Source organism: Anomaloglossus baeobatrachus, chromosome 3 (assembly GCF_048569485.1).
Source record: "Anomaloglossus baeobatrachus isolate aAnoBae1 chromosome 3, aAnoBae1.hap1, whole genome shotgun sequence".
Classification (NCBI taxonomy): domain Eukaryota; kingdom Metazoa; phylum Chordata; class Amphibia; order Anura; family Aromobatidae; genus Anomaloglossus; species Anomaloglossus baeobatrachus.
The window spans coordinates 630,338,883-630,351,846 of record NC_134355.1 but is presented as its reverse complement, the minus strand read 5'-3'; the positions used below and the strand labels follow the sequence as shown (position 1 = coordinate 630,351,846).

At 43.3% G+C, this 12,964-nt stretch overlaps 1 protein-coding gene across 1 annotated transcript in view; it reads left to right on the top strand.

The window, feature by feature from the left end:
- NBAS (NBAS subunit of NRZ tethering complex) overlaps positions 1–12,964 on the top strand; it is a 1,027,824-nt gene that overhangs the window by 475,198 nt on the left and 539,662 nt on the right.

The following is a 12,964-nucleotide window of genomic DNA, read 5'->3' as shown; positions in this document are numbered from 1 at the left end:
CACATTTTTACATTTGGAAGTATTGGTATCACTGTGTAGTTGCTTGTCACTCAATAAAATGATAGCTTTTTCCCCCATCGAGATCTGATATTCCAGTCATGAGAAATTTAGCGTAGGAGTCATATGTAAATCAGACGACGTTCAGTGGCAGTTGTCTGACAGAAGGAGCTCTCTCCCTCTGTCAAGCACCTTAGATGCTGTGGCCACTACTGATTACAGCGTCCAAAGGGTTGTTGCCAGAATTACATGATCAAACTTCTTTGGCCCTGATCATTCCCTGTTATCTGAGGCTGTAAACAGAATTGAAAGTCGCCTAAGTGTCTACTGCGAGGATGGTTTACAACAAATATTACAAAGCTAGAAAAAACTGTAAAAGATGATAAAATGGCACCTAAATTAAGTAAAAATAACAAGGCCTATATAGCACCATTAATATAAAAATGTTAAAATATGCTCACTAGGATGCAAGAAAAAAATAAAATATTTCTGTACCGAAGGCCAAACGGTTGGGCTTTCTCCGTTCTGTATGAGAGTTTAATAGACCCTGGATTTTCAGAAAACGTGATCTCATTTGATGGATAAGGTGATACAAATTGTCACTTTTGAAAAAAAAAAAACCCTCCGACAATTTCCGACAACTTTCCTTAAAACTTGCTATTCGCTGTATGTTTCTACATGTAATTCATGACTAGCCACAAAGAGACAGACATGTTACAGGAAGTGGGGGCAGGGCTGTTTAGCCTTACAGGAAGTGGGGGCAGGGCTGTTTATCCTTACAGGAAGTGGGGGCAGGGCTGTTTATCCTTACAGGAAGTGGGGGCAGGGCTGTTTATCCTTACAGGAAGTGGGGGCAGGGCTGTTTAGCCTTACAGGAAGTGGGGGCGGGGCTATGTCTCAGAGGAAGTGGGGGCAGGGCTATTTCTCCTTACAGGAAGTGGGGGCTAGGCTATATCTCCTTAGAGGAAGTGTGGGCAGGGCTATTTATCTTAACAGAAAGTGGGAGCAGGGCTACTGCTCTTTAGAGGAAGTGAGGACAGGGCTATTTCTCCTTACAGGAAGTGGTGGCAGGGCTTTATCTTTCTAAAAGAAGTGGGGCTGAGCTTTACCCTTTATAGGAAGTGGGGAAGGGCTTTTTCTCTTTACAGAAAGGGTAGCAGGGTTTTTTCGATCTATGGGAAGTAGGAAGCTTTATCTCTAAAGGAAGTAGGGTGGGCTTTATCTCCTTACAGAACGAGGGGTGGGCTTTTTTTCTTTAGAGGAAGCTGGAGCGGGATTTTTCTATTTATGGGAATTGGGGGCAGGCTTTATCTCTTTATAGGACGTTGGGGCGGGCTTTTTCTCTTTACAGAAAGTGGGTGCAGGCTTTATAGCAGACATGGGGGTTTATCTGTCTTCCAGCTAAGTTGATTCTCAAACTGCATACAAGCCGTAGGCGGGCTGTGCATGCTGCGACATCGCAAGCCGATGCTGCGATGTCGAGCGAGATAGTCCCCGCCCCCGTCGCAGCAGCGATATCTTGTGATTGCTGGCGTAGCGAACATTATTGCTACACCGGCTTCACATGCACTCACCTGCCGTGCGACGTCGCTCTGGCCGGCGACCCGCCTCCTTCCTTAGGGGGCGGGTCGTGCGGCGTCACAGCGACGTCACACGGCAGGCTGCCAATAGCAGCGGAGGGGCGGAGATGAGTGGGATGTAAACATCCCGCCCACCTGCTTCCTTCCGCATTGCAGCCGGGACGCAGGTAGGATATGTTCCTCGCTCCTGCGACTTCACACACAGCGATGTGTGCGGCCGCAGGAACGAGGAACTACATCGTACCTGTCGCTGCACCGGCATTATGGAAATGTCTGACCCTACACCGATGATACGCTAACGACGCTTTTGCGCTCGTTAATCGTATCAAAAAGGATTTGCACACTACGATATCGACTGCGACGCCGGATGGGCGTCACTTTCGATTTGACCCCACCGACATCGCACCTGCGATGTCGTAGTGTGCAAAGCCCGCCTTACAGAGAGATGAGTTTTCAAATTGGGGGCAGGTAGAATAGGCAGGTAAGCGCAATGCATATTGAGAAGTGAAGTAACAGAAGTTCTAGAACCTATAGAGCTGATCTGATAGAGGCATCATCCACTCAATAATGAGTGGATGGAAAGTGACTGAGCATGATGACCAGGACAGCTCCTGTAGTTATTAGACTGGCATATGCACCAAATCAGTTTTACCGTGTTGAGGGCTGGGGTGGTTGACCATGCTTTAGGTTTTGTATGAAAGGACAGGGGCACTTTAAGTCCCTTTTTCTCTTTTTGTATAGCCTTTTCAGCATGTCCATCACTTTATATAGTTTTCATGGTGACTTGCCGGGCAGCACTTCTTCCTGGTCGCTTCTGTGTCTTTTCTTACACACTGGTAATTTTCCTCCATTACTGTACGGTTCTCACTTACCCTCAAGGTAACTTTATAAAAGGCTTTCACTTGAATCGTGCATCTTGTGACATGAAAACATCTGTAAGCCCCGCTCACGTAGTCAGTTCAGGGCTCAGGAGCTTGTTTTATCAGAGCCAAAGTGAATTTTCTCTATTATTATGCTTCAAAGTTCAGGCCGCAAGCAAAGAAATCCAGAGAGGGGATCGCGTGTGTATAACGGGCCGGACGCTGAGAAATGAGTCGTCTGGTTCTAGGAAATTCCATGGGCAAACGCTCTCTACAGTCTCTTCATGGAACTCTGAAGTCTTTTTCATCATTGTAAAAAGCAAGAAAAAAAAAAGAAATAAAAATAAAAGCATTAGTACAGCAAACGCTAATATAGAGATCCTACTGATCCATAACAGATGATATGAAAACCGGGAATGGTATAAACCCAGAACAGTAAGATGAATGGCCCAGTCATAAAAGATTAGGAGATATAATCATATTATTATCATCATTGTTATTACTATATTCTAATATATAAAGCTGAATGTGTGTATGTATATGTGTGTGTGTATGTGTGTCCAGGATTGGCATCTGCACCGTCGCAGCTACAGCCACAAAATTTTGCACACTCACACATCTGGACCCCGAGAGTATCATAGGCTATGTTGTGAGGCGAAATTTTAACACCGCATGTTCCAATTTACCAATCAATTTTGCCCCTATCTACATAATGGGGAAAAAGTGAAACGAAAAGTATCCGCACCGTCGCATTTACAATCATGAAATTTTGCACAGACACCTCATGTTACCCAGGGAACGTTGTAGACTATGTTTTGACAGGAAAATGTAACCCCGCGCTTTACAGTTATTCTCCAAAAAACATGCCTCCATTAAAGTAAATGGAGCCTGGAACTTCAGGTTATTAGTAGGAGCTGTTATTGGTTACTATAGGAACAAAAGACATTCATAGTATAAGAAGCTTATATGTGAGGTAATAAGATGTTGGGGAGACGGATAGAGACAGACAGACAGACGGGGAAAGAGACAGACGGGGAAAGAGACAGACGGGGAAAGAGACAGACGGGGAAAGAGACAGACGGGGAAAGAGACAGACGGGGAAAGAGACAGACAGAGCACATTACTTGGCCAATTTAGTTAAATCTGTGTGGAATATCTGTGGTGTTGAAATATATGTTGTGAAATGCTTCTATTAGCTTAGTTTTGCCTTTTAATAATTACATTTCTATCTGTTTTGTGGTTTTTGTGTGCAGAATAAATTTTTGTTTACATTCATTTTGTTAACAGTTATTAACCCAGGCAAAGTCGGGTACTACAGCTAGTACTATAATAAATACAATTAATTAATATTACTGAGAAAATAATATATATTATACTCAGTGATATTAACGTGTATTTATAATTTTTTTTTCTTTATTATATAAGTAATATATTTTTTTTTACAATTGTATTTGTATTTTGTCTTCTCTTAAATGTTGATTTTTTAAATCTGTCATTATCTACTGTAGTCATCCTAAATTTAATAGTTAAAGGGAACATGTCAGTAGGAACAACCCTCCTAAGCTCTCCATATGGGGACGCAGCTCCTAGAAGGTTGAATACAATGATACCTTAATATCTGCAATCCAAAGTCTTATTTCAGAGAAATCCACATTTTTCTTAATATGTAAATGAGCTGTTAAGATCTAGGGGCCAGACATAGATCTCGAGGAGAATCTGCCAGATTACAGGAGTTTCACCTATGTTTGCATATATCGTTTATATATCTCTTTTCTGCTTACATCCTTACTGGTATTTTAGATATTTATTATACTTTTTTCCCCCCTTGAAGATCAGAACATTTTGTTTTTCTCCCGTTTTTTTAGTCTGGCAGTAAAAATAATTAAATAAAAATGTCAAACTAAAAGAGGAATGAATCTGTTATCTTGAGGATAGGTCATGAAAATTCAATCAGTTGGGGTCTCTCGGCATGAAGCTGATCCACTATCAGAATGGGCCGTCGTTGAACTCTACTGTCCGTTGCTTATGCTGCGTCTTCCTGCCCAATGCTGTCGCATTTGTCAGCTGATTAATGGGGATGTCGATAGTCGTGCTCCCCACAATCTGATATTCACACCTTATCATTAAAGGGCTCCTGTCACCAGGTTTTTCCTTTGAGCTGCGGCCACCACCAGTGAGCCTTTATATACAGCATTCCAGAATACTGTATATAGGAGCCCAAGCCGCTCTGTATAACGTAAAAACCACCTTTATAGTACTCACTTAGGGGGCGGTTTGGTCCGATGGGCGTCACTGCTCTCGGTCCGGCGCCTCCTGTCTTCTTGTAATCGCCGTCCTCCTGCCCAGCACCATACACGGTGTGCAGAATTATTAGGCACGTTGTATTTTAGAGGATTTTTTTTATTATTGCTCAACAACTATGTCCTCAATCAACCCAAAAGACTCGTAAATATCAAAGCTTAATATTTTTTGAAGTGTGAGTGGGGTTATTTTAGATTTGGCTATCTTAGAAGGATATCTGTTTGTGCAGGTAACTATTACTGTGCAGAATTATTAGGCAACGTAATAAAAACCAAATATATTCCCATCTCACTTGTTTATTTTCACCAGGTAAACCAATATAACTGCACAAAATTTAGAAATAAACATTTCTGACATGCAAAAACAAACTCCCAAAAAATTAGTGACCAATATAGCCACCTTTCTTTATGACACTCCACGGCCTACCATCCATAGATTCAGTTGCTTGATCTGTTTACGATCAACATTGCGTGCAGCAGCCACCACAGCCTCCCAGACACTGTTCCGAGAGGTGTACTTTTGTCCCTCCCTGTAGATCTCACATTTTATGAGGGACCACAGGTTCTCTATGGGGTTCAGATCAGGTGAACAAGGGGGCCATGTCATTATTTTTTCATCTTTTAGACCTTTACTGGCCAGCCACGCTGTGGAGTAGTTGGATGCATGTGATGGAGCATTGTCCTGCATGAAAATCATGTTTTTCTTGAATGATACCGACTTCTTCCTGTACCACTGCTTGAAGAAGTTGTCTTCCAGAAACTGGCAGTAGGTCTGGGAGTTGAGCTTCACTCCATCCTGAACCCGAAAAAGTCATACAAGTTCATCTTTGATGATACCAGCCCATACCAGTACCCCACCTCCACCTTGCTGGCGTCTGAGTCGGAGTGGAGCTCTCTGCCCTTTACTGATCCAGCCTCTGGCCCATCCATCTGGCCCATCAAGAGTCACTCTCATTTCATCAGTCCATAAAAACTTTGAAAAATCAGTCTTAAGATATTTCTTGGCCCAGTCTTGACGTTTTATCTCATGTTAATTGTTCAAAGGTGGTGGTTTTTCAGCCTTCTTTACCTTAGCCATGTCCCGGAGTATGGCACACCTTGTGCTTTTTTAAACTCCAGTAATGTTGCAGCTCTGAAATATGGGCAAACTGGTGGCAAATGGCATCTTGGCAGCTTCACGCTTGATTTTTCTCAATTCATGGGCAGTTATTTTGCGTCTTTATTTCCCAACTCGCTTCTTGCGACCCTGTTGGCTATTTGCCATGAAACGCTTGATTGTTCAGTGATCACGCTTCAAAAGTTTGGTAATTTCAAAACTGCTGCATCCCTCTGCAAGACATCTCACAATTTTGGACTTTTCAGAGCCCATCAAATCTCTCTTCTGACCCATTTTGCCAAAGGAAATTAAGTTGCCTAATAATTAAGCACACCTTATATAGAGTATTGATGTCATTACACCACACCCCTCCTCATTACAGAGATGCACATCACCTGACTTACTTAATTGGTAGTTGGCTCTCAAGCCTATACAGCTTGGAGTAGGACAACATGTATAAAAATTATCATGTGATCAAAATACTCATCTGCCTAAAAATTCTGCACAGTATGTGCATGACTCATCCTATATCATCCACACAGAGGCCTCTGTTGCACTCCCGCACATGTGCACTTTGATCCACCTGGCTTAGGGCAGAGCAAAGTACTATAATGTGCATGCGCGAGAAAAGGTCAAGGATCGCCTGCGCATGCGCACTACAGTAATTTGATCAAATTGCGCATGCGCCGGAGCGCAATGGAGGCCTCTTTGTGGATGACACGGGACGCATCATGCACACAGGACTGGGCAGGAGGACGACAATCTGACAAGATGGAGGAGACACCGGACCAAGAGCAGCAATACCCATTGGACCGGACTGCCCCGCAGGTGAGTATTGTAAAGGTGTTTTTTTACCTTCTACAGAGCGGCCTGGGCTCTTTATATACAGTATTCTATAATGTTGTATATATAAGGGCTCACTGGTGGTGGCCGCAGCTGATAAAGGAAAAAACCTGGTGACAGATTCCCTTTACGATAGATTATTATTGTTAACAAGGACCTGTCTTGTTTTATTCCTGCTATTCCCCTGATTATGCCGGGTTTTGTTTGTCTTTTTTTAAAACTCACCATACGGTTCCATAGATATGGGCATTTTTATTTAGTGCTAATTTTTATGGTCTTGACCATGGGGCTTTGTCCTATGCTCCCTGGGGGCATGTCTTTGACCTGTTCTGCATAGTTACCCTGTGGGACACACCACGTTGGTACAGACCATAAAAATTACCCCTAAATAAAACAGCCCATATCTCTGAAAAGCTGATTTGAAAGGAAAGAAAACTAAGAGGAGCTGCAGGAATAACTAAATGAGTAAAAACTGGTTACTTTTTTTTTTTAGTGATAGGTCCACATAAACATTTTAACCCCTTGGTGAAATGTGGCATATATGCATTACACATGTGGAATGGGATCAGGACCCATGACAAGCGAGTTCAGGTCACAACACAATGTCTTTGAAAGCCAGCAGCATCTAAGAGGTTAGGCGCTCTTCCGTCGCAGATAGCCTTTCTATGGCAGCCATGGACCTCCTGAAGGCCCCCGTTCCTGTATGCTTTACACTTATGAAGCATTGCTAGAGAGCAGGTTTCACAGGAGATTGGTATTTATACAAGAGGCCTAAAAAAATGGCATTGCGCGATAGTGTATAAGGCTAAGTTCACTCTTCCGTTGTTTTGCATCAGTCACTTGCGTTGCTTGACGCATGTGACTGATGCGTTGTACAACGGATGACAATGAAAAGAATTTCTTTGTCGCACTCCGTTGTGTGCGGGGGGCGGAGTTCGGGGGGCAGAGCTGAGGACGTCAGTGCCGCGGTCTGCATGGCTGGAGACAGGTGAGTGTGTGTGTGTGTGTGTCTACATGCATGTGTACATGCGGAGTGCGGGAGGGGGCAGAGCGTGAGGGGGCGGGGCCGTGGAGCTGAGGACGTCAGTGCCGCGGGGACTGCAGGGCTGGGGACAAGTGTGTGTGTGTGTGTGAGTGTGTGTGTGTACACATGCGGAGTGCGGGAGGGGGCAGAGCCGAGTGGTGAAGTGTCGGCCTCCTTGCACACTGTATCCAGGTTAAATATCGGGTATAAGCAAAGCACTTTTTTCTTGGTTACTTGATATTTATCTTGGATACCAGCTTAGCGCTGGCTCCCTGCCCCCGTAACCACTGTAAATATCGAGTAACTAACCAAAGCGCATTGCTTGGTTACCCGATGTTTATCCTGGTTACGGGGGCGGGGAGCCAGAGAGCGCATGCGCAGCGAAATCCTACGGATCGCGCTGTTTAAAAAACGGTACAGGCTGCGTTGCTCCCGCCCGGCGGTCAGTTAAAAAACGACTGACCGCGATGCAGCGGATGCAACGCAGCATCATCAGTCACAATCCATCACTAATAGAAGCCTATTGGGAAAAAACAGGATTCCTGCAAAATATTTTGCAGGATACCGTAATTCCTCAAGGCTACGGATTGTGACTGATGCAAAACAACGGAAGTGTGAACTTAGCCTAAATGATAATATGATGGCGGGGGGTCCCTGTTCCCAAAAGGGATTATTAATTACAAAAAAATGTAAAAAAAACCCCAAAACACACAAAAAAATAAGTTTAAATCACCCATCCTAAAACACAAATGGCAAAATCTAAAAGAAAAAAAAATTGAAAAAAGAACACATTTGGTATTGTTGTATAATTGTCCAAACTAATAAAATATCAGAAAATATTTATTTCAAATGGTTAATGCTGAAATAGGGAAAGAAAATACTAGAATTGCTGCTTTTTGGTCACTTCACGTCCCTGAAAAATAGAATAAAAAAAAGTCAAATGGACCCGAAGATAGAACTGAAGCTTGTCCTGCAAAAATACCAAACAGTCGTCATATAAGGCTGCTTTCACACATCCGTTTTTTGCTGAGTGGCACAATCCGGCACTTTGCAGAAAAAAACGCAACCGTTTTTTGTTTTTTTTTGCCGCCGGTTGCGTTTTTTTCCCGCATAGACTTGCATTAGCGCCTTATTGTGCCGCATGGCCTTGTGTTGCATCTGTTTTTTGCTGAATGCGGAATATTTAGCCCATGCGGCGGCCGGATGGAACGTTGCTTGGCACGTTTTTTGTGCGGCGAAAAAAACGCGTCGCGCCGGATGCGGCACGATTTATAATGCAAGCCCATGGACGCCAGATGCGGCGTCCTCCGGCAAAAACCGCATACGGCCACCGGATGCGGTTTTTTGAACTGCGCATGCTCAGTATCAAGCCGCATCCGTCAAAAAACAGATGGGCCACATGGAAAAACGTATACAACGCATTTGATTTTTTTCGCCGAATCCGTTGCATAGGTTTTTTAGCCGGATTGAGCCGCACTGCATAAACAGGATGTGTGAAAGCAGCCTAACGCTACCGCCTCGAAGAGAGGGAACAGTTTTTCTTGAAATGTGTCAGTACGGATGGTTAGTGGGAGTCAGATCTACTGCACGTGATTTAATGGCAATTATTCTATAGAGGAAACATTAGGAGATTATGAAGTGGATGTCAGGAGGGGTTTATAAGCTGCGTAATGTGATCATGTGCTTCACCGCGTGCTGAATTACCCCTCAGTCACAAGCCACGTCCCAGCTCATCACTCACTGTCATACGCGTATAAACTAGGAGGAGGGAATGGACGCTATGCATGTATAATGAAGCTGAATCTGCCATCAGGCTTCACATGTGTAATCAGAAAGTGACCTATTGTGTAAAGCGCACCAATCACCAGGGTTTTCCCATATACACTAAAGCCAGTGCTGTACTTGCCTGTATTTCAAAGCCTATACATCCAATCTGACACCTAAAGGTATGTTTTGATGAATGAAAATATGAGCGCTCATGTTTACATTCATCTCAATGTTTCCTATGAGCTGCTGTTAACCATCCATGGGTTCCCCACGTGTATTTTTTTGTTTTTACCTAAAGCTATGTATAGAATCAGCCTGATAGCACCAGTATAGCACTAGCTTTAGTTTATATAGGAAAATCATGGTGATTGGTGCCCTGTAAAGAAGATTTTTGCGTTGCATTTATGTTTTGTAATTTGTACAGTTTTGGTATTTTTTTTTTTACATTTTTCATGTTATGATATTTATTAATTTGGCAATACTCATACTGGCCTCTAAGGCTATTTTTCACTCATACCTCCTGTCTTTTCAGGAAGAGTTTTCAGCATTTTCTTTACCATCACAGGCAGTATTACAATGATTGGTAAAACCTCAGGTACAGCTGATAACATAGGATCCACCAACCACAATAGGTGGTCACAGCTGATAACACAGGATCCACTAATGACAATAGGTGGTCACAGCTGATAACACAGGATCCACCAATGACAATAGGTGCTGTAACAGCTGATAACACAGGATCCCCCAATGACAATAGGTGCTGTAACGGCTGATAACACAGGATCCACCAATCACAATAGGTGCTGTAACGGCTGATAACACAGGATCCCCCAATGACAATAGGTGGTCACAGCTGATAACACAGGATCCACCAATGACAATAGGTGGTCACAGCTGATAACACAGGATCCCCCAATCACAATAGGTGGTCACAGCTGATAACACAGGATCCCCCAATCACAATAGGTGGTCACAGCTGATAACACAGGATCCCCCAATCACAATAGGTGGTCACAGCTGATAACACAGGATCCACCAATCACAATAGGTGGTCAAAGCTGGAACACAGGATCCACCTATCACAATAGGTGCTGTAACAGCTGATAACACAGGATCCACCAATCACAATAGGTGATAACACAGGATCCACCTATCACAATAGGTGATAATACAGGATCCACCTATCACAATAGGTGCTGTAACGGCTGATAACACAGGATCCCCCAATGACAATAGGTGGTCACAGCTGATAACACAGGATCCACCAATGACAATAGGTGGTCACAGCTGATAACACAGGATCCCCCAATCACAATAGGTGGTCACAGCTGATAACACAGGATCCCCCAATCACAATAAGTGGTCACAGCTGATAACACAGGATCCCCCAATCACAATAGGTGGTCACAGCTGATAACACAGGATCCACCAATCACAATAGGTGGTCAAAGCTGGAACACAGGATCCACCTATCACAATAGGTGCTGTAACAGCTGATAACACAGGATCCACCAATCACAATAGGTGATAACACAGGATCCACCTATCACAATAGGTGATAATACAGGATCCACCTATCACAATAGGTGCTGTAACAGCTGATAACACAGGATCCACCAGTCAAAATAGCTGATAACATAGGATCCACCAATCACTATAGGTGCTGTAATAACTGATAACACAGGAGCTACCTATCACAAAAGATGCTGTAACAGCTGATGACACAGGATCCACCAATCACAATAGGTGATAACACAGGATCCACCAATCACAATAAATTATGTCACAGCTGATAACACAGGATCCACCAATCACAATAGGTGGTGTAACAGCTGATAACACAGGATCTACCAATTACAATAGATGATGTCACAGCCCCCTGCTTCCCCCTCGCTTCAATGACTGTGCACACGCTCATTAGATGCTTCAGTATAAAAGCTAGGGTCAGAGTCAGGTTATTGCTGCTAATGTGCATTTCATTAAACTACAGAAAGTTAGTCTATACGTGGCCCAGTAGGTAGTGAGAAAAATGCCAAAATTTCAATATTTTATTTTGAATACAGATTGTAAAATAAAAAAAAATCGACAGATTTTTTTTAACAAATGTATTTAGCACCAAAGCAAGATATAAAGTACAGGAAATGATGACCCCTTCCCTTTCAGTGCGTGCACTTTGCCGAAAATGAGATTTCTGCAGTAGGGTCCGCCGATGAGCTCGTCTGAATTCTCAGTTGTGTGCAGGTAATGGGTCTGATAGCTTGATAGTTGGGTGAGATTATACAGACCTAATTCACATGCTGCAGATAGTTGGGTGAGAGTATACAGACCTAATTCACATGCTGCAGACAGTTGGGTGAGAGTATACAGACCTAATTCACATGCTGCAGACAGTTGGGTGAGAGTATACAGACCTAATTCACATGTTGCAGATAGTTGGGTGAGAGTATACATACCTAATTCACATGCTGCAGATAGTTGGGTGAGAGTATACAGACCTAATTCACATGCTGCAGATAGTTGGGTGAGAGTATACAGACCTAATTCACATGCTGCAGATAGTTGGGTGAGAGTATACAGACCTAATTCACATGCTGCAGATAGTTGGGTGAGAGTATACAGACCTAATTCACATGTTGCAGATAGTTGGGTGAGCGTATACAGATCTAATTCACATGTTGCAGATAGTTGGGTGAGAGTATACAGACCTAATTCACATGTTGCAGATAGTTGGGAGAGAGTATACAGACCTAATTCACATGCTGCAGATAGTTGGGTGAGAGTATACAGACCTAATTCACATGCTGCAGATCTTTTCCGTGCAGAACAAATAAGCATACGGTGGATTTTCTAAACCTCCTTATACTAAGTCTGCTTAAGATTTAGAGTAAATTTCATCCACATGGGCGGAATAAAATTAAACTACACTTTAGCGGCTTTTATTATTTATTTTCCAGCACTGGCATGACACTTTAAATTTAAGCTCCCAGGATATACTTTCACCTTCCGGCAACTTCATCTTTTAACGACGCTGCTACGGTCATGCCGCGCAATCTTGTGCCTGTAACGGCCGTAAGTCAGACGTTACGCCACAAGCTCCCAATGCAACTCTATAAGAGCCATAACGAGGCTCTCATAGACTTGAATTGAGTTGTGACCTCTGGTGCGCTACATGAACCATTCGAGCTGCCGGGAGGTCACAAATGGCTGGAGATTGACCGGACTAATGCTGGAAATAGAAGAAGATAGCAACAGGTTAGATAAGATAGGGGACAAGGGGCAGGAGACTTAAATTTAAAGCACGACTTCAGCTCCGAATTAAACAGAATGCTGAAGTGGTGCTTAAATAGTGAGTTTCCAGCTAAATTCGCATCTAATATGTGCACTTTTTGCTACAGATTTGTAGCAAGATCCATGGGAAAAAATTTCTCAGTGTATGGAGCTATCGAAAAAAGCCATCGTCCCTTTATAGCAATAGTGCCTCTTCGCTCATACACACA